Source organism: Eleutherodactylus coqui, chromosome 8, assembly GCF_035609145.1.
Source record: "Eleutherodactylus coqui strain aEleCoq1 chromosome 8, aEleCoq1.hap1, whole genome shotgun sequence".
Classification (NCBI taxonomy): Eukaryota; Metazoa; Chordata; class Amphibia; order Anura; family Eleutherodactylidae; genus Eleutherodactylus; species Eleutherodactylus coqui.
In genome coordinates, this window is record NC_089844.1 from 75,935,596 (window position 1) to 75,957,555 (window position 21,960).

At 45.4% G+C, this 21,960-nt stretch overlaps 1 protein-coding gene across 7 annotated transcripts in view; it reads right to left on the bottom strand.

Moving 5' to 3' along the window:
- The window catches only part of DYNC1I2 (dynein cytoplasmic 1 intermediate chain 2), a 124,063-nt gene extending 109,105 nt beyond the window's left edge, over positions 1-14,958 (bottom strand). For 5 of the 7 annotated variants that reach the window (XM_066575864.1, XM_066575863.1, XM_066575865.1 and 2 more), the window contains exons 1-2: positions 14,814-14,957; positions 8,191-8,237 (exon numbers count right to left, since the gene is read on the bottom strand). The gene's annotated coding sequence lies outside the window, so the exon portion shown is untranslated. Of the gene's footprint in view, positions 1-8,190; positions 8,238-14,813 lie in introns of all 7 variants that reach the window. The other 2 variants (XM_066575861.1, XM_066575866.1) reach the window with 2 other exon arrangements.
- Positions 14,959-21,960: the final 7,002 nt, after the last annotated feature.

Consider the following 21,960-nt stretch of genomic DNA (forward strand, 5'->3'; position numbering starts at 1 on the left):
TTTCAACACTTGAATACTCAAAGCATTCTCATTTTTCAGCGAATCCACACAGCATATCCGCTGCAAATCCGACGTGTCATTACTATCAACAATGGATAATAAAGCCCCTCTAACTGGCAAACTTAGGGTGGGCACACAGGTAAATAGACTCAGTTCAGCTCTGCATCGGAGGTTCCACTTAGGAGCCGCCATCACAGATTCCATCCATAGTATCGGATGCGTTCGTAGCTGTTGGCGCCTAACATATGACGGTCCGCCATCACCATTAATTTCTATGTTGTATTCCTGTAATAGCACAGTACTGAAAGCAGGGAGGGGAAGCCATCATCCACTACGAAGGCCATAATCCTACGCATCAGAAGACCGACAATGCAGAATCAGCCTTAAAATATGCAGCAAAGCCTGCAGATACCACACACCGATGCAGATTTAGCATCACGATGGGTGAAATTCATGGCGAAAATGTAAAAGAAATACACAAAATATACTTCACATATGCTGCAAATGTGGAAATCCACAATATACCTTCAAGTCCACACATTTTTTTAAACCCCTATTCACTTGTATTGTACCATACCTTCGTGCACAGATTGGATGCTGAATCTGCATAGAAGGCCTGCAACAAATAAGCTGGGGGCTAGTAGCCTCATAAAGCATAGCCACACCTTCAGTTGACTTTTCAGAATAAGCTGCCTTGTATGTATATAAGGAATAACACAATACCTGCCTCGTATGCTGTGTTAATTACCATTTTACCCCTCTGCTAGCTGTTTCTGGGACTATCAGTCTTCCTTGAGCTGATAAGTGAAGACTAGCCGCAATGCTGTCTACCATACACTGTACAGATAAAAGATGAGCTCCTGCTCACCTATCACTATCTCCCATACAGAGAAGCAACAACAGCATGGAGGACATTATAGAGAAGTACTGAGTGGTGTAGATGTGAATCCAGCACTGAGGTGAGATAAAACACTTACTAAAAGCTGCAGCCACATCTGTGAGTCTCACTGCCTCTGCCCTCCTTCATTAGCTCCCTACATATTCACCCCATTCTCTCGATAAACTTCTATGAGCAGCATGCAAAGACACTCACAACCTGTAATCCCTGTTGGTGTGTCTCATTACAAATGGGCTTCACTTGACAAAAGGCAGTGAGATCCCCAGGCCAAGCCCAAGTGTAATTTCAGGGAAATACAAGTAATTTGCATTTTGCTGGTTATCACATAAACACAAGTTTGTTCAAAGTGTCAGTAACCATTTAAAAGGGGAAGGGGGGAAATTGCCTTGTTGCTTGTAACAACTAATTACAATGTAGTTTTAATTTATTTTTTTTAACCCCCTTAGGGCTTATTCAGACAACCGTATATCGGCCGGCGTGAATACGATATACGGCGTCCCTCTCTGCAGGGGGAGGAGGCTGGAAGAGCCGGGAGCAGTGCTCTGAGCTTCCACCCCCTTTCCGCCCGTCTGCACTATTTGCAATGGGGGGGGAGGGGGAGGAGGCAGAGAGGGGGCGGGAGCTCAGAGCACTGCTCCTGGCTCTTCATTCCTGGGCGTGAATACCCTGCTGATATATGGTCGTCTGAATAAGCCCTTAAGGACCAGGATGTTTTGGTCCTAAAGACCAGACACTTTAGGAATTTTACCCATGTGGTGGTTTTACTGCCCTATTTTTTTCTCTTCAGCTACCAAGATTATTTCTGCTGCAGTTTTTTTTCCATGGAATATTAAAAAAAAAATAATAATAATAATCCTATATCTTTTTTTCCCCTTTTTTCGTTTTATCGGTGGTAAATTATGTTAAACTTTTTAGTAGTTTCTAAAATTAGTATATTTAGGCAAAAATAAAGTATGGGAATGGGTTCTTCATTCTATATAATTTTATGATTACAGGTTGCATACGGCGACGATTCTGGTTAGTGTCAACAGCGGGTCATTTTCTTTTTCATGTATACATTTTCTATTTTATCCTGTAAAATGTCTACTTATTTTTGGAACCTTCTTTTTTTTACCATCTATGTCCCCCATGACATCATATAAGACTTCTAGGGTCATTCACATAAAGAAAAAAAACAAAACAAACACTGTACTTAGCCATCTATAGGAGACCCAGCAACAGGGAAAAATATCCCTTTTTAGTGACAGTAGTCACTTAGAGCTGATCAGGGTCTCCTAGGACCCTGCAGCTCTTCTGTGACAGAGGGCACCCGGCAGTCATGTGATCGCTGGGTCACATAGTAAACGTAATACTTCTACTTTCACTTTTTAGTACATAGCGCTGATTGACTGCTATGTAGCTTGGAAAGGAAAAGGCAGAAACAGTTGAAAACTGCCTCGATTATAATCTATCCCAACTTGACAAAAGTGTGCAGGAAAAAAGAAAAAGTTGCATCCTTCCATCATCCACAACAACCAGTAGCCATCTTGGCACGAGAGTAGCGGGCACCTGTATCCCGGCTGGAGGTGTCGCTGCACACAGCCTGGACCGGAGTCGAAGAGAATAGCTGCCAGGTTAGCCGGCTAATTGAGATCACAGCAGCACACAAGCTTATTAATTGGCACAGCATCTCACCGCCAAGCCGTCTGCTCTGGAACTTGTCAGAACACATCAGCTTCGACATGTAGACACTGATAATCTGTGGCCAGGGCCACAAAGAGAGGAGTAAAGAAAACAAGAACACCGTTTTGAGTTTGCTTCTAGTACAATAAAGTACAGTAAAGTACATGGCCAGTCAAGAACATAATGAACATTTGCAGAATCAAAGAGGCATAACAGCAAGTTAGGCCTCCCTCACTCCGGTGGTTTTCACTGCTGCGTTTACTGCAGATTCAGCCCGGTTTTAGCAGCACTGACATGCGTTATGGATGCTAAAAGACAAAAGAAAAAAAGATTCAATATTCACCTAGCAACTGCCATCTGGATCCCGGCCGCTGCTTCGGGCTTTCCCTGCACCGACCGATCTATTGCTGTAAGCGAGGTTTGAGAACCCCGCCTCCAACAATAGATTAATGTGATTGGTTCTCGGCGCTGGCTTAATGCCCAATCACAGCCATTCATTGACCGTCTCAGCCAATCAGAGCTTGCCGACTCTGATTGGCTAAGACAGTCAATGAATGGCTATGATTAGGCATCAAGCCAGCGGCGAGAACCAATCACAGCAATTTATTGCTGGAGGCAGGGTTCTTCTATGATTTATGGAAAACCGCATAGCTCAGCTGTTGCCATAATTCCACCGGGCCGGCTCATTTAGAGCGGTGTTCCCATCTAGGGCATGTTTGACCAAAAAGGGAACACCCCTTTCTGCCACTGCTTTTAAAGGAGATATTCGGCCAATTTTTTTTTTTACAAAAACGCTGCACAAACATAAAAGAAGCCTTATTCTCTTCCCCTACCATTCCCGTTCTGCTGGTACCCGGTCCCCTGCTGGTCATCACTTGCAGGTGCAGGGGGCCAGCGATGACTTTACTGACACCAAAGCTATGTGAGCACAACAGCCATTCACTAGCTCACTTCAGCCGGTGGTTAGCTGCAGCGGTCACAGGTCCCTGTGTTTGGACACCATTGCTCTACAGCAGGGAACACAAGTATGGTGGCTTCTTTGTTCCTACAGTCTGCTGAGCAACTTTTGAAAATTGTCCCCAGACAACCCCTTTAGGCCTCCTGCACACAGGCGGATTTGCACTGCAAAATCCAGGGCGGAATTCCTCCTCTGGATTCTGCAGCAAATCCAGCCCATAGCATACTATGAGAATACGCGATTTCCTGCCCACGAGCGTAAATAAATTGCATCGCGCGGCCATTTTGCAATCAGCATTGCAGAATGACGCAGCTCTTGCAACCATCGCCATAGCGACGGCGCGGCGTCCTCTGTACTGCCATGTGAGCAAGCATTCCGACCAGCACAATCGAAGCAGAGGAGAAGACCAGCAGAGAGGTAGGCTGGGCGTCACCGGGTTTATACTCCGCTGTGGGAATCCCGCAAGTGAGGTCTGACCCGCCCGCGTGCAGGCGGCCTTAATATAAGAATACCATCTCCAGAAACCAGATGAGGTATTGCAGACGGTATATTAGAGTAAGCTCACCGCAGGCCCACATGGCGCACTACAAGCACACCGATCTGGTACTAGATGCAAAGAGACTTCAGTAACATTGTGTATTCTGTCCGCACATAAGTGCCCAATATAAGGAGGAGGAAGAGTTCCTGCATGTAGATCCTTTCCTCACGTCTGCACACGCTTCCAGCTCGAGGTCTCTACACAAAGGAGCGCACTGAGTGCCCAACAAAGCTGCCCTTGTCCACTACTGTCGGCTCCGCAGAAAGTCATATGATAACCCATGATGAGATAACGAGGAGAAAAAGGAAAACTTCTTCCATCTGCAATGTGGATGTCCATTTACCAGACAACATTCCCCTGTACCAGCAACTGCGCCAAGACAATATTAGGAGCCGTACGTTCTTACGCCTCCTGCCGCCACAATCGCAATGTTTGTTGTGGCAAATGATGTCAATGGAAGTCACCCGACTGCAGCAGCGCCACTGTTCAGAACTCATGGCATCACAGCGCCCAAGATGTGAGCGCCGATAGCAGAACGGGTGGTAACAGTGCAGACTCGGATTGGCTGTAATGGTCAGGTGACTTCCACCAACAAGGTCTGCCATAACAAACACTGATATCACAGCGGCAAGTACAGCTCTCTGTTATTTTTGCACACTTGGTGGTATGGGGTGAAAATAGGGGACCTATGGACTCCAGTGATGAGTGTTATGCTTACCTCTCTCCTTGTTCCACCAATGTGAGGGCTGAAAGCAGCCACTGAATGCAATGAGTGGCAACTAGTTATCCACCCATTATAAAATTAGAACGGTCGGCCAGCATAGTGCGCCGTTCAATGCGTTGCGCAGCGGCTTTTAGAGCGGACAATGGAGGAACGACAGGGGAGGTAAGTATAACACTAATATCCCCGGACTCTTTGGGTCACCTACTTTCAGCCCATGAGCTTTTTCTTGCATGTCTGGAAGTAGGTGACAGATTCAGTTTTGGACAACTGCACAGTGACTGGCAGGAGTTGGAATGTTCCTACCCTGAAAATAAGCCCTAGCATGATTTTCCATGATTTAAGGATGCAAAGTTATTTTTAAGGATTTGAGGCTGCTTAAAATATAAGCCCTACCCCAAAATTAAGCCCTGCTTACAGTTAATTAATTTTAAAAAAGTCAATTTAAATAGCGGCCAACCAGCTATACATGTAAAAAATTGAAATCTTTTGCAGAAAAAAATAATATAAAAGACACTGTCTTTTGGGGGGGGGGGGGGGGAAATCAGGGTATCTGATATTAATGGACTACCCTGAGGACAAGTCATCAATACCTTAGTCCTGGAAACCCCTTTAATTAAACCAACGTCTGTAGCGCGTGGAGTGTGCTCACCCAATAACAAGTGCCTTTACCCAAACGTAAAGTCTATTAACCCCTTAGTGACAGAGCTTTTTTGCCATTTTCATTTTTTGGTCCCCCCTTTTAAAAAAATGTTAACTCCTTTATTTATCCATCGACATCGCTGTATCAGGGCTTGTTTTTTGTGGGACAAGTTGTATTTTCCAATGGTACTATTTGATATACCATAGAATGTACTAAAAAAAACGTTTAAAAAAATCCTAAGTGGAGAGAAATGGAAAAGAAAAAAAAAACCAAAACATGACATTCCGCCATCTTTCGGGCGTCTTGTTTCTACGGCGCACAAACTGCAACAATAATGACAGAACTATATTCTATGCTTCAGTAAGATTATTACAATACCAAACTTGTCTAGTTTTTTTCTGCTGTACTACTTATATATTTTTAGAGATATTTATTTTTTTAATTTTCTGTTTCCATCTCCTGCGCACAATAACTTTATTTTTCAGATACAAGTCTGTTGTGTTAAAATATAGCCCACGGAAGCAGAAGACTTATTCTAGGAGACAGCAAAGAATGTGTTACTAGAAAACCACTCCAACGTGACAGAGCTGGTGGCGCATTATCTTGTAGACAGGATGGAAGGTGAAGCTTCACAAGGAAGCATTCTTCTTACAGCGAGACAATAATTACAGCTTTAAATGGCCAGACGATGAGGAGAGAGGAAAAGCATTTACCGTATGTACCAAACAGAACATTAAACGAGAACTAACCTAATCCATCCTGGCGGAGCCCAGAGGATTTACCCTCAATGTACCATACTAGCTCCGATTGCGCCGGGCATAGGTAGGATCTTAGAGCAACGCACCGATTGGACAATCACTACTGCGTTAATGCAGCTAGAGAAAATAACGAAGAAACTTCACAAATACCCACTTAAAGGGGTATTCTGGTAAAATGAGGTCACCCTCTATCCAAAGGTTAGGGGGTAAATGGCTGGCGTAGGTTTGACCACAGGAACCCCCTTCCCCTGATAAGCAGAATGGGGGTCCAATGCCCACTTAAAAGGCTGGCAAAATGACTGCAGCTGCAGTGTGCATGCTCTGCTACAGCTCCATTCATTGCAATGGGAGCGCCAAAAAAGCCGAATTCTAGCGTTCGGCAATCTCCGACACTTTAATTAAAATGAATGGAACAGTAGGGGGACACAGAAGCCATTAACTGATCAGCTAGTTATTCCCTATCCCGCTGATAGGGCATCATCTTACCTTGCTAGTACAAGCCCTTTGATGTTTTGCTAGTGGTTAGGATGACCAGCAGAGCTCAATATCACACAAGATTGGAAATATGTTTGTGGAAATATTCTTATATATGGCTGAATTGCTGTACGATAGTGCAAAAAACACTCACATAGATTACAAGACATGAACATTTTCATAAAAGGCCCCAAATGCCAGATTTATAGAGCCCCTGTGCAGAGTTTCTCAGACATGGCTTCCAAATTGTATTTCTGTCTGGTTAGTTTATGAATAGAAAGGTGGTATATAAAAAGGTGCATCCTTGTACCAAAATATATGTTGCTTTTTGAGCCTCGGTTGGCACTTCCCTAAAGGTGGGTGGGTGTGGGTGAGATTGTGGCTGGCATAAATGTCAGATTCTGGTGCACAGACTGGCCGGACATGCGTGCCTCTTAATAAATTTGGCGCTCTTCACTCCCAGGCACTCTTATTGCCCCTTGGGGTGTTAAGCTTTTGCTATATTCTTTAATAGGGTGCATGACCTATTGGAGAATGTGGGGCACGTAGCACTAGTAACATAGGCCGAATGAAGACAATGTCCATCAAGTTCAGCCTGCTCTAAGACCCGGATCATCAACCCGCTGGTCAACTAAAATTTATATCCTGTAATATCCTTCCGCTCTAGAAAGACATCTAGTCCCCTCTTAAACTCCTCTATGGATTTTGCCATCACCACATGCTCAGGCAGAGAGTTCCACAGTCTTACTGCTCTTACAGTAAAGAACCCTTTTCTGTTTTGGTGATGAAATCCGCTTTCTTCTAGCACTGGTGGAGAGACCGGTACATCAGTCAGTATAGTAATAAGTCTTCTTCATTGTTTCTGTATAGATATACGGCTCAATTCACGTAACATTACATCTGCGGTACTTAACTGTTGGCACAGTGCACTCAGGCAAAATGCCTTCCCCAGGCTCCTGCTCACCCGGGTACGTCCATCTGATTTGGCACTCCAAAGAACGATCTTCCGTTACTTAACTATGCAATAACCACGATCCTTGCACCATTGTAGATGAGCTGATGCATTGCACTTTGTGTTGGACGGCTTGTGTGCAGCGGTATAACCCATAGCATGCTGTTCCCATTACAAACTATGGCTGCCATCTTATGTAGCGTGCATTAGGACTGGAGATGAGCGAGCATACTCGCTAAGGCAAATTACTCAAGCGAGTATTGCCATTTTCGAGTACATGCCCGCTCGTGCCAAAAGATTTGGGGGCCAGCGGGGGAGAGATCTCTCTCTCCCCCCACCCCACCCCGCTCCCCCATGCTCACTCCCGCAACTCACCTCTCACCCCCGCCGACCCCCAAATCTTTTGGCACGAGTGGGCATGTACTCGAAAATGGCAATACTCACTCGAGTAATTTGCCTTAGCGAGTACAGTCGCTCATCTCTAATTAGGACACATAACATGCAAGTAAGACACGATCCATTCTACTGATCGGGGTGTCCAAAGACTTTGGTAGGATAGTATATTAATGACATAATAAACACTTACCTTGTAATCCTCCAGAAAGCAAAAGAAGGACTTCAAGCTTTAATCTGCTGGAAAAAAACATAATGTGCACGAATAAGTATATACATTATAATATTATGACATTACTAGTCCTTTAAAGGGACATTACACACAATACTACCTTAAACAGTACCTGTACTTTCAGAAAACCTTCGACAGGTCAAAAGCATTGGTCAGTCTGGGACGTGAGAGAAAGACGGTCGGGGTAGGGCGTTCAGCCTCTGAATGAAGACTGGACTATGCAGTGCGCCCGTATACTGGCAAGCATCGCCGTGTAGTATTAGAGGAATATTGGGCTGATTAGACATTCAGCTACACAAAAATATGCTTGGAAAATGAGGAGGTGGTACGCAAGCACTGCTCTGAGATGAACATTTTCCACCACTTTTTTGCTTATCAAAGTGACAGAAAACCATTCCAGACTCTGCGCTGCACTGAGGAGTTTAATACTGGTAACCAATACTGGGCATGTGCCATTTAAATACACTACAGAAGCCATTCAAAGGGGCAATAACTGTTCAGCAACCTCGGCTCATCTAATAGCCTGTGTGAGTCTCAACAATTTAGTAATATACTTTTAATTAAAAATTGTATTGTTTTACCACTGTAAATCAAGTTGTGACTGCCACTAGGGGTCTCTCTTCCAGTCTTTCTGCAATCCACTGCCTGTTATATTATAAGCTTCTGTAGTTAGTTGTGGGGAATGGAAAGAGTCACAGGCTGACCGATCTATAGACACAGTGTCTGCAATATCTACAATCTCTGCCTCTCCTGCACGTGTGCGTTTTCTCTGTACACATTATATTGGGTTGAATAACCATTTGACCAGAACGTCTCCGAATGCCTGAATCGTCTCAGGACTACAGAGGAGCGGGCATTCAGATACCACCCTCCCAGCTGATTGGACCAGAGACAGTGCAATACAGCATGGGAGGGGAAAGGAAGTGCAGGACAGTGAACTACTGGCGAAATGTTGGGTTTGCTACACATCTCCTGTCTGAAAGTGGATTGCAAACAGCAGGACAGCAGAAAAATGGAGAAGACCAGCTAAAAATCAGAACTTAAAATCATGAAACAGGGTGCAAAAAAGCAGCAAATAAGAGGGGAAGGAGAATTTAGCATATTTTAAAAAACTTGTTGAAAACTCAAGTACGCTTTATAGAATAAATAATCCCCAATGGTTTATAGAATATGACTTTATGTTTAGCTGCAGACACCGGTGAGTCATGCAGGCCACACCCAGTCTGGGGCACAGGAACCTGAAGCTATACTCGAGTGTTACTTAATAAAACTTGGCACAGCTGTACAAAATAAGATAACTTCCAGCTATTCCACTCGACCCCCTCTTAAACACATGCACACTCCGCTTGAGTTGGACAAGCATGCATGTGTTCTCGGTGGGAAGAGGGCAGCGAGCTGCTACTATCAGACCCCTCTGGTGTCAGCTTCTCTCTCAAAAACAACAGATCACACATACGAAATTCTGACAGATCCTTATTCTCCACCGATATCTACAGTCAGGGGGACCACTGAGAAGCCCCTATATAACGTAGATAGTCCAGCAGTTGTGATGACATTAAGCTAATGTGTATTTACTTGTGAAACAAACTGTGAAAAAAAACACTTAAAAAAAAAAAACAACACATTTTTGATAATCCCCTTCCATAGACACTTGAGGCATCTAGAAATCAGAGTGGGCATCTACACTCACCAACCAGAGCAGAGAATTACATGGATTCACTTAAAGGAAAACTGTCACCATGTAGTGCCTATTACACTGATTACAGCGCTATATCTGCTGTGCGGACCTGTGCAGTAGTTTGGGAGAAACTTGCATTTTATTAGTAGCAGCCAGACCCAGAACTAGTCCTGCATATTCGTGAGCTGTAGCTGGCGACACTCACCCCACCTTCTAGCCAATGGCTGGCAGCTTTCTCTATGCACAGTAATATGCAGGTAGTAGGCAATCATTGGTTGGAGGACAGGGTAGGTGTGACTATCCTGCAACTCATAAATACCCAGGACTACTTCAGGTAGTCCTCTATACATGTGCTGGTACTGATAAAAGGCAAGTTTCTCCAAAACTACTGCACAGATCCACCGGGTAGACATATCACTATAATCAGTGTCACGGGCACTACCTTTTGCCCCCCTCAGATAGCCGTGCTGGTTTCGCACGGGCGACAAAATAGCGTGGTTTTCTTGCAAGGCTACAAATCACATGTCTGTGATGTCTGTACTTTCCAATGTGTTCCTTCACATTATCGATGTTTTGTAGGTTGCTATGGAGCCTTCCTATGCTGCATCGTATGAAAACGCGGTTGTCATGCGCTGCAACCTTTACAGTAGGAAATCATACTGTTTGAGCCCTAAAATAAGCCCCAGCTGCATGAAAAAAAAACAAAAAAACTAATACAGCACCTAACAGACGCTGTCCACTCCGCCGCCCGTCTCCTCTGCAGCTCTGGCACTTGTTTGTAATCCTCAGGGAGCGCTTCCTGGTCAGGGGTTTCAAAAACCCCACCTCCAGGAAGCGCTGCCTCTGATTGGTTCTCAAGCACCGCAGCTCAGCCAATCACAGCCATTCAATGTGATGGCTGCGATTGTTTCAATGAGCGCTGCAGTGATTGGCTGAGCTGCAGCACACAAGAACCAATCAGATGCAGCGCTTCCTGGAGGCGGGGTTTTTGAACCCCCTGACCAGGAAGCGCACCCTGAGGCTTACAAACAAGTGCCACAGCTGCAGAGGAGACAGGCGGCGGAGCCGACAACACCTCTTAGGTGATTTATTTTTTGTTGTTGCAGCTATGGTTTATTTTCAGGTTAGGGCTTAAATTTCAAGCCCCCCCTCCCAGCAACAAGTCCTCTATAAACAAGAGTCATTTACACTGAGATGACACTTCCACTGATAGATGATCGCTCAAACGACAGTTTGAAGGACAGTTTTGAGCGATCAGCTTTGCATAAATTTTTAAGTAGCTAACTAGCTACTTAAAGGGGTTGTCCCGCGCCGAAACGGGTTTTTTTAAATTTTTTTTTTAACCCCCCCCCCGTTCGGCGCGAGACAACCCCGATGCAGGGGTTAAAAAAACAACCCGCACAGCGCTTACCTGAATCCCGGCGGTCCGGCGTCTTCATACTCACCTGCTGAAGATGGCCGCCGGGATCCTCTGTCTCCATGGACCGCAGGGCTTCCGTGCGGTCCATTGCCGATTCCAGCCTCCTGATTGGCTGGAATCGGCACGTGACGGGACGGAGCTACACGGAGCCCCATTCAGAAAAGAAGAAGACCCGGACTGCGCAAGCGCGTCTAATTTGGCCATCGGAGGGCGAAAATTAGTCGGCTCCATGGGAACGAGGACGCCAGCAACGGAGCAGGTAAGTATAAAACTTTTTATAACTTCTGTATGGCTCATAATTAATGCACAATGTACATTACAAAGTGCATTAATATGGCCATACAGAAGTGTATAGACCCACTTGCTGCCGCGGGACAACCCCTTTAAGAGTTAAATGGAGGCGGAGCGGAACACCACTGACAGCTCTGAGAACAGCAGCTGCTTTGTATATGCAAACAGCTGCTTTGTTCTCGAAGCTACCGCTGAGAGCTCCATGCGAGATACCAGCTGAAAGAATGACATCAGCTGGTATCCCGCTGAGAACTCCGCGTGCGTCGCTGATAAGGCTCAGTGATGACAACGATGAACCAATAGCGCACGATAGCCGCCTATTTAGACAACGATTATTGCTCAAAAGAGGACTTTTGAGCTAATTTTGAGCGATAATTGTTGCGTCTAAATGCGGCTTAAGATACAGATTTTGCTCTGCAGGTCATTGTCTGCGCGAGAGATTTCCATTCCACAAGAAGAGATTTGTAAAGAACCGCATCCGCACGTCTGCCGCTGTATCCTCCAGCAAATGGAACCTCCTCTTACGGGGTCTTCTACCTGCGGGCTTCTAAGGGCTTATTCACACTAACAAGAAATTCGCCAAAAAATGAAATCCATTCTTTTTGATGGATTTATCCACGTGAGGTTTTTGTTTTTTCTTCCCAGCGATGCAAGGCATTTTTTTATGCAAAAACACCTTACATCACTTCCACTGAAATTCCAATCTTCGGGCGCTCATGTCTTCACGCCGGACGATCGGCAAGCGTTTCCCATTGATTTCAATGGGAATTATTTCGCACTCATGTGCATGTCGCACGGAATGCAATGTGTTTGACTGTCCCATTGATGCGTTCCCAGGGACGCGAAAAAATACGGCATGTGGCAATTTTTACCTCATGTGTATGACTATTTAAAAGAATGGAGTTCACATTTGCGCGGGTTTTGTGCGCCTCACAACGCACAGAACTCACTCGAGATTGACGCTCGTGTAAATGTAGCCCAAGGCCACACACAGACCGATCGGATCCCGCAGCAGAATCTGACCCTGTGCCCGTCCGGCACCCCCTGCGTACCTGTACAGATTATTCTTTATCTGTGCTACAGATGTACCAGCCGTCGTATATGCGCAGTACGGATTATGCTGCGCCATTACTAGGCGATGATGCAGATCCCGCAAACTTTCCACAATGATATTTGCGGAAGGGCCGCGGGTCGGATGGCTTTAAGCAGTCAGCACAGAATCCGCCTCAGCATAGAGCATGATGCAATTTTTTTTTCCTACGAGCGAAAAAATAAAATAAAAAATATATCGCAATTGATTTTCGCTCGTGGGCAGGGAAAAAAATTGCATTTCTATAGCATGCTATGGGCGGTATTTGCTGACGAATTCGGAGGCGGACGCCCGCTCCAGATTCCGCAATGCAAATCTGGCCGTGTGCAGGCGACCTTACTTTGCAGCTTCTAATAACAGATCTGCTGCAGGGCGGTTACCCAGCTTTCCCATATTCCTGAATATCAAATAGGTCTATTAATGCTACAAGGAACGTCACTACATAATTGGTTACCTTAGTAGTTCAACGGTCTGAAAAAGCTTTATGACATGCAGAACATGTAATAGCAGCCCTAGAGGATGCAACACAGTTATGCGTATTCCTAAATATCAAGCCTGCTACGTGGTGCAGCAATCCCTAAGCCAGGGATGTATGCTGTACTATCCTACCAAACGGTATGGGGCACCCGAGCAAGAATCAGAAGTAGCATTTATTTCCATATGTTAACACTTAGTGGGGCTCCTTTGGTCCTAATGGCATTGGATTTTCTATGTGGGATACTTTCTACTAACGTCTGATACACTTCAGCTGGTATGTCCCTCCATTCACCCTTCAAATGTCAGGCAATGAGGATGGGCGCTGTTCATATTCCCTGAGCAGACATTCTAGTTGGTCCCAAAGATGCTCAGTAGCTTCAGGCTGGGACTCTGTGCAGCCGATCCAATCGTGGAACATCCATATCCTTGAACCAACATAAGACACTGTTGGATGTGTGACAAGGTGCGTTGTCTTGTTGGAAGTATGGCTGACCGTTTCCAGAGTATGCTTAGTCTAGAACAGTGTTTCCCAACTCCAGTCCTCAAGTCACCCCAACGGGTCATGTTTTCAGGATATCTTATAGTAAGAACACCTGTGGCAATGACAATAATGACATCACCTGTGTAACACTGAGGAAATCCTGAAAACAAGACCTGCTGGCAGTCCCTGAGGAATGGAGTTGGGGAACACTGGTCTAGAATGTCACATTACACCTCCGTGTTCATGGCTCTTGCCACTTCAACCAACAGACCAAGGCCATGCAACTGTTGGAACAACACACTCGGGACGCAAAAAAGCATCCCAAAAACAAAAAACCCCCTTAAAAAGGGACGCCCAAGATATTCCTTTTCTTCCCTAAAAGTAGGAAATATGATAAAGTTATACGAGATGCAATACTCAGCACTTCCATTCGACCGCTACAGCAGCATCGAGGCCACCGATTGGTTGCAAGCAGTCACATGGGCATACAAGTGGGTCACAGAAGCCGCCATGTCAACAAATCCCAGAGGAGAGGAGCAGAGAGGCAGCGATGGAGGGGATCAGGGTGGGGTGGGAAGGGTTAATGACATTACATAGAATATTTTATATTTTGGACAATCCCTTTAAGGCCGCGCTCAGAGGTTACGGTGAAGGCGTGTTACACGTGCAGGTTTTGCGCACGCTGTAGCAATCTGCCATGGGCTCCCATATATAGCAGGCAATACGAAGGAAGACAAAGCGCAGCACGTTCTATCCTGGGCGTATATTACACACGGATACACGCCAAGATGGTGATTGGCGGCACGCAGCAAGGACGCGAGGTCTAATGCATGGCACGCAGTGGATTACGGCCGTGTGAGCCCGACCTTCTTAGGACTTCAGGCACTTCCATCCTTACTGGGCAGAGACGAGAGCGGTAAGGCCTGCTGGGAGTAGTAGTCCCACCTGCTGTAAGTGTGTTATACATAGGATACACACCAGCAGAATGGCCATGCATGCCTGTCCACAGCTGCAGGGCTGCTACACCCGGCTCTCCTGCCTCCAGCAGTCCGCCCATTGGGTAGGCAAAACCAGCAACAATAACAAAAGGCCTCACAGTGTGAAGCCCCCACGTCAGCCCCTCACCCACACTGCAGCCCATACCCACCGGGTCGCCAACCTCACTTCTCCACACTGGGTCCAATCGCGTCACCGCCCTGTCTTCTCCCTGCGCACCCCGCCCGACACCGGCCACATACACTGCGAATGACTGATGCTCTACGGAAAGCAGCGGAGGCCAAAACACCCAGCGCGCAGCTGCAATGACGTCACTCTCATGAGATGACAGGAAAACGGGATTCTAAGAGCTAGAGCGCGAACTAAACGCTTCCTGCATTGTCTCCAGAGCAGGCGCCATTGTACCGTGGATATAGGCGGTGTAATGGTCTCCGGGAGGCATATGAGTGTATTATAGGTTTGGGGGACAGGTTTATTGTATATTCTCTACGGGACATGTTTTCCCTCTCACAAGTCACATGTTAACAAGTGGGCCTCATTTATGAAACCTCCGGAAATTATGAATTGACCATTATATTGTCCTAGTCATTTTGCTTCCAAGGCTTCACACGGCCATGAGCGTATTTGGAAACCCCACCCCCATCCCCCCATTGACTTCTATGGGGACTTTTGGTGCACAAATACACAAAAAAATAGGAGATGTTCCATTTTTTTTTCGTGACCGAAATGGGCGCTCAAAATACGGAAATGTGAATTAACCCATTGGAATAAAAGGGTTCTATTCTCTGCATATTGCGTGCGCAAATACGCCTGTATGAAGCCGGCCTCCAGCTGCGTTCACACGTGGTATTTTTTGGTTGTGGTTTAACAACTGCAATTAAAAACTTCATCAAAAACCGCCTGCGTTTTTTTAAAAGCGCATGTACTGGTAAAAACACAGATGCCATTTTTTAAATGCATGTGGATATTGAGTAATGGCATGTGTATTTTTAATGCAGTTTTTAATTGCGATTTAATACCAAAACAAAAAAACCGCCACGTGTGAAGGTAACTTAAATGTCTGGATTCAGCCATGTGCTTTTTATAAGGGCCCTTTTTGCGCATTGAAAAAAAGATCGCAGTGTGTCCTATTTTAGTCTGTTTTCACACACTGAAATTGTCCATGAAAGTTTATGGGAGCGTAAAAACAGACCGCGAACACGGATGGCATATGCATGCGCGCTGCTTTTAACACGTTTTCCGTGAAAATAAAAAAAGTGACATCAACTGGGCCTTCTTTTGTTCTTTTTGTGCGCGTGAGGAACTGATGGCACACGGATGGAAAAAAACACAAATGGCCACTAAACGCATGTAACGCGCATGTACATGTGCAGGGAATCGGTCAGTTTTTCACAGACCAAAATTGCTTCCGCCTGTGTGAATGCGCCTTAATAGTCTTCTGAAATTAGAGGCTTTTTCCGGCTCCTGAGGGAATGGACACACAGAGGGGGTCCGCTGCGAATTTTCAGTGCGCAATTTTCTGCAGAAAATCCAAAGCAGAGTGGAAAGTGGATGGGATTTAAGCAAATCCCAATTCTATGCTGTGAAAAGATTCCCTCTAAGGCCGGGCTCACATGACCAGTTGGGATTCCGCATGGGAGAGGCCCGCAGCGGATTCTGGCTGTGACCCTGCATACATCACATAATTGTATTGGGTATGACCATGGAGGCACGCAGGCGGTCATGCGTAATACAACTTTTTTGGGAGGTTTGTATTTCCCGCACTGTCGCTTAGCGATGCCGCAGGTACCCGCAGCCCATACGCAATGTCATTGCGTATGGGCTGCAGGCATATCCGTGACCATAGAGCCTAATGAGCTCTATGGTTGCAGATTCCACAGTAAAATAGCGCACGCTACGATTTTTCTTCTGCTCGCGGAATACGCAATTTGTACCCAAAAGTGGGAAGGGAAATTCGAAAATACATTCATTTCAATACCTACATATTACCGCGGATCATCCACATAGACGGCAATTGTGGAATACGCAATTTAAATCTGGTCGTGTGAGACCAGCCTAAGACTGGAATTGCGCTATGACCAAGGCTTTTTTTGCGTTTGTTTCGGAATATCTTACTGTACTTTTTCTGCCTGCAGGACATGGTCATGTGCGTACGGCAAACAAGCGCACCGATTAAAATGGCTAATTAGTTTCAGATATGTTCTTTTCCCAGCGGAATTATGTAGTATTTCACGCATCCTTGCGTATTCCGCGCTCATTTCCGACCGCCCATTGACTTCTATCAGGACATTTGGTGTGCAAATGCGCAGCAAAATAGAACAAGTTCCATATTTTTTAGCGCGGCTAAAAATCACAGAAATTGGCATACAGTGCAAAAATTAATTTCAAAAGATTTTATTGACTGTCAACAATAAAGCGATTTTCGGGGACATAAAAAAGGGCTTAAAATGAACTAAAATGGAATACTCACCTTTCGTAGCAGCTCCCCGTTCAGCGCTGCAGCTCTGTTGCCCGCCGCATGGAACCTGGATGAAGCGGCGGGCGGTCACGTGCCATTCATGTTGCACAGGAACGCTCAGCCACTCACAGGCTCCAGCGGTGATTCTTCCATGGCCACTGAAGCCTGTGAGTGGCTTATTCTTGGTTCTGTGCGGTGGGCATCGGGGCTACAGTGCTGGACGGGGAGCCGCCTGGTTAGGTGAGTATTCAAGTTTACTGCATTATAAGCCATTTTAACTTTTTTTATGTCCCGGAAAACTCCTTTAAGAAAACATCTAAAAACATATCCCAAATATATCAACCCTCTTGAAGGTGTTTTCCGGGACTAAATACTTTGAATAGGTTATCAATAGTTGATCCTTGGGAGGATGCTGCTTGGGATCCCCACTCATCAGGTGATTGATGAGGCCGTGGTACTCGGGTGAGCGTTGCAGCCTCTTCTCAGACCTGTGACATCATATTCATCGGTGACACGGCCTGAGAACAGCTCAGTTTTATTAAAGTGAATGAAAATGAGCTGCAATACCAGGTACAGCCTCTTTACAATGCACGGACTGTAGGGGCCACGGCACTGTTGATGGAAGCATTCTGGCTGTCTTTATGGGGGTGTGGCCTGTACCCGTGGGCAGTGTTTAAATAAAAAAAAATTTTAAATCACTTCTAAGGTCTCCTTAAGGCTGGGTTCACATGGGGCGGATTTGCGGCGGAAATTCCGTGCGCGGCAAATCCGCATGCGGCCGCTAATCCCGGGATTAGCCAGCCATATCTCGTCCACACGGGACGGCAAATCCACTGCGGCTAAGCCGGCAGAAGACGCTGCTGCGGCGCGGATTTGCCAACCGCAGCATGTCTCTTTTTTATTTTTCCGCTGCGGCCACGCTCTCCTCTATGGGCCGTGGGTTTTGAAGCAGCGGTTCTCCCGGCGGAAATCTCACAGTTTTTCGCTGCGGCCAAACCGCGGGATTTCCCTCGGGAATCCGCCCCGTGGGAACCCAGCCTTAAGCTTAGGTTATTATGTATAAGTGTCCCATGCTACTCTGTTACATAGTAACATGGTATGTAAGGCCAAAAAAAGATATGTTCATCCACTTCAGCCTATTACCCCCCAATGTCGATTCAGAGGAAGGCAAAAAAAACCTATGAGGTAGAAGCCAATTTTCCTCATTTAATGGAAAGAATTTGTTCCTGACTCCAATCTGGCAATCAGGATAATCCCCGGATCAACAACCCTTTTGACGTTATTAATAATTACAACATATAATATTGTATCGCTAAAGAAAGGTGTCCAGGCCCCTCTTGAACTCATTTATCGAATTTGCAATCACCAAGTCCTCAGGCAGAGAGTTCCATAATCTTACTGCTCTTACAGTAAAGAACCCCTTCTATGTCGGTTACAATTTCAGAAATTGGACATCCCTGGTAAGATAGGGATGGGGAGGGTCAGACAGAAATGAATTGTATATAACCCAGAAGCTATTCTTCTCTTATGGTCCTTTTACGAGGGGGTGCTGATAGGTCTTTGGCTTTGTGTTCTTTTTTTGTTTCTATGGTAACGAATGTTACATCACATGAAAGCCTTATGTGTCTAATATATGTTTTCAAAATTGTGTTTGTAGCTTATGGCAACAGTTATCTAGGCACGCGGGAAAACAAAATGGCAGAGTCTAAGGCAATATTCACAGCAAATGAGAGCAGACGAGTGATAAAATTCTTGTTTCTGCAAGGAAAGTCCGCGAAGGATATTCATGGTGATATGTCGCAGACATTGGGGGATCAATGCCCTTCATATTCTACAGTTAAGAACTGGGTTGCCAAATCTAAAACGGGCCACTGCAGCACCAATGATGAGGAACGTCCTGGACGACCGAGAGAGGTTGTTGTTCCGGAGATCGTCGATGCTGTGCACAACCTCATACTGGAGAATCGGCCAATTTCAGCTAAAGGAATAGCTGACATCATGGGGATTTCTCGTGAACGTGTTTGTGTCATTATCCATGAACGTTTGAACATGAAGAAGCTCTCTGCAAAGTGGGACCCCAAATGTTTGACAACAGATCAGAAAAGCATGCGAGTGAAAACTTCCCGGTCCATTTGTCAGCGTTTCTGGACTGATAAGAACTTCCTGGATCGACTGGTCACTATGGATGAGACCTGGATTTACTTGTATGACCCTGAAACCAAGGAGCAGTCAAAAGTGTGGAGGCACAGTGGTTCTCCTCGCCCAAAGAAGTTCAGGGTGCAAAAATCAGCCACTAAGGTGATGGCGTCTGTGTTCTGGGATAAGGAGGGCGTGCTGCTAGAGGACTACCTGCAAAATGGTTCCACCATCAATACAAGGTATTACATTGAACTTTTGGACCAATTTAAGGCAGCTCTGAAGGCCAAAAGGTGCAGCAAGCTGTCCAAAGGAATCTTGTTCCTGCAAGACAACGCCTTCGCTCATACTGCACAAGCGACCACGGCAAAACTGGTGGAGCTAGGCTTCCAGCTGGTTGACCACCCACCTTATTCACCAGATCTAGCTCCCTCCGACTATCATTCGTTTCCAAACCTGAAGAAACACCTCAAGGGTACCAAATTTCACACCATTTCTGATGCCATGGCTGCTACGGATGACTGGTTTGGAGCACAACTAAAATCCTTCTTTTTGCAAGGCTTACAGAACTTGGAACACCGATGTAAGAAGTGTGTTGACATCAGTGGAGAGTATGTGGAATAAATGTAAAGTTTCATCTTCCTATCTCATTTCTTTCTGGGTAAAGCCAAAGACTTATCAGCAGCCCCTCGTACATAGATCGACTGTCGGGCGCTTCAACGGGCTGGAGATCACTATGAACAATTGCCTGTTTTCTCTTAATGGAGGTGAGCAGCCAAAGTAATCTCCGGCCGCCTCCACCTCCATTCACTGAGTGATCCTCGCAGCTGTGTAAAAACAAAGGAGCAATTATCGCCTGGATGACTGTCAGCCATGTTAAAAGTACCCTTAGACCAGATTCACATGGACCTATTTGTGCACAATAAATTTGCGCAATCAGTACACACGGAAAATAGAACCTATTGATTTCAATGGGGTTGCTCACTTGCGCATATGTGCACAAGTGAACAGAAAAAAAATATGCAGCATGTGCAGGAGAAGAACATACCTTGAACTCATTAAATTAATTGCCCATTTCAATGTCTGAGAGCATCAGTGCGTGTTTTACTGCATGTGCAATTGCGCACAACTTGCATGCGCAAAGGTACTGTAAATAATGCTGTTGCGTACACCTAAGGCCGGATTCACACAACAGTATGCATATTTGCACTGCATTTTTGCCATCGGGCATTGCATATTTGCATGTGCAACTACGTTTTTGCGCTAAACACGCACTGATGCTCTCAGCCATTGAAATGGCCACTTAGTTTAATGAGTTACGAGATATGCTCTTTCCCTCGCAAAGTGCAGGACAATAGAGCATGCTGTGTTTTTTTGTGCAATGGAACTGCGCACGCCAAATACACGCATTTGAACAGACAGATTGAAATCAATGGGTTCTATTTTCTACGTATTGCGCACACAACGTTTTTGTATACAAATACGTTGGTGTGAATCCGTCCTTCCACTGCGTACTGAATATCCTGTTGTGCTTCTAACACAAAAATGTGCATGCAAATTAGAACAGTCAGTAGATTTTTACGAGTTGCACTTCATACGTGTTCATGTACTTTCCAGTTACTGTACATCTAGAGTTAGCGTGTCACTTAGTAGTGAAGCGTTAGAATGATAAATGTCAAATTCAACTTTCCTCTTATGTTTTTCCAGCATTTTAGATAATATTTTTGATGATAGTGTTCAGAATGATTGAGATGATAGCATGTCCACTAGTTCTATCCTCGAAATTTGTCTCTGTATGGCTTGCACTAAACCCTAATGGCGAAGTACCATAGTAGACTTACAATTTGTATGGCAACAGCTTAATCTATAAAGATTTAATGGTGAAGGACAAGTAAGTACTGCGTTAGAAATAAGAAAAAGTGTGTGAAATTATATTAGTCGTCTTACCCCGGCCTGAGAAGCAGAAGTGATATAATGGCTGTCTTCATTTTACCTCTCTCCTCAGCTTTACTCTCCGTAGTATAGGGATACGGTATAATCATCGTGTTTTTAAATATAGTAAATGCTTGCATGTAGTTTTTAAAGGGGTTGAAAACTATTAATGGCCCATTCTCAGGATAGGTCATCAATAGTAGATTGGCAGGGGTCCATCACTAGGAACCCCTACAGCTATTCACCGGATCAGTGTGCTTTTTCTCCAGGTGCAGTGACCAGAGCCAGGCCTTCAGCCGGGAAGACGGCGGGGTACAAGATGACGGTGTTTCAATGTGGCACTACCATCTCCTCTCCTCAGAGCCGAAGCACAGCCCAGCTTAGCCGCTTGCAGGGGGATAAGATATAACAGTCCTTACTACCGAGGATTAGCTCTAGATTGCCTTCGTGACACCAGTGCCCCTAGATGAGTGACATGTCACTCGCAGTAAATAAATTAGTCTACAACCAAAATGTCTTTCAAAACCGGAGGCACTCGGTTTTCTTTTACTTACGTTTTTAACTCTTGATTTTCCAATACAAAATAAGTGCTTTTGCTTTTCAATGAGAAATAAGTGCTGTTGAACAAATTAAGTACCACCTTTCTTGACATGCTTACTTCCCTTGCACACTTTTCCGACAGACTTGAAAATAGAGAGTCCTTTTTCCCCCCAAGGCACACACATCCTAATTCGTAGTTATCTCATGGACATTTCCTTGGGGCAGTCACTTC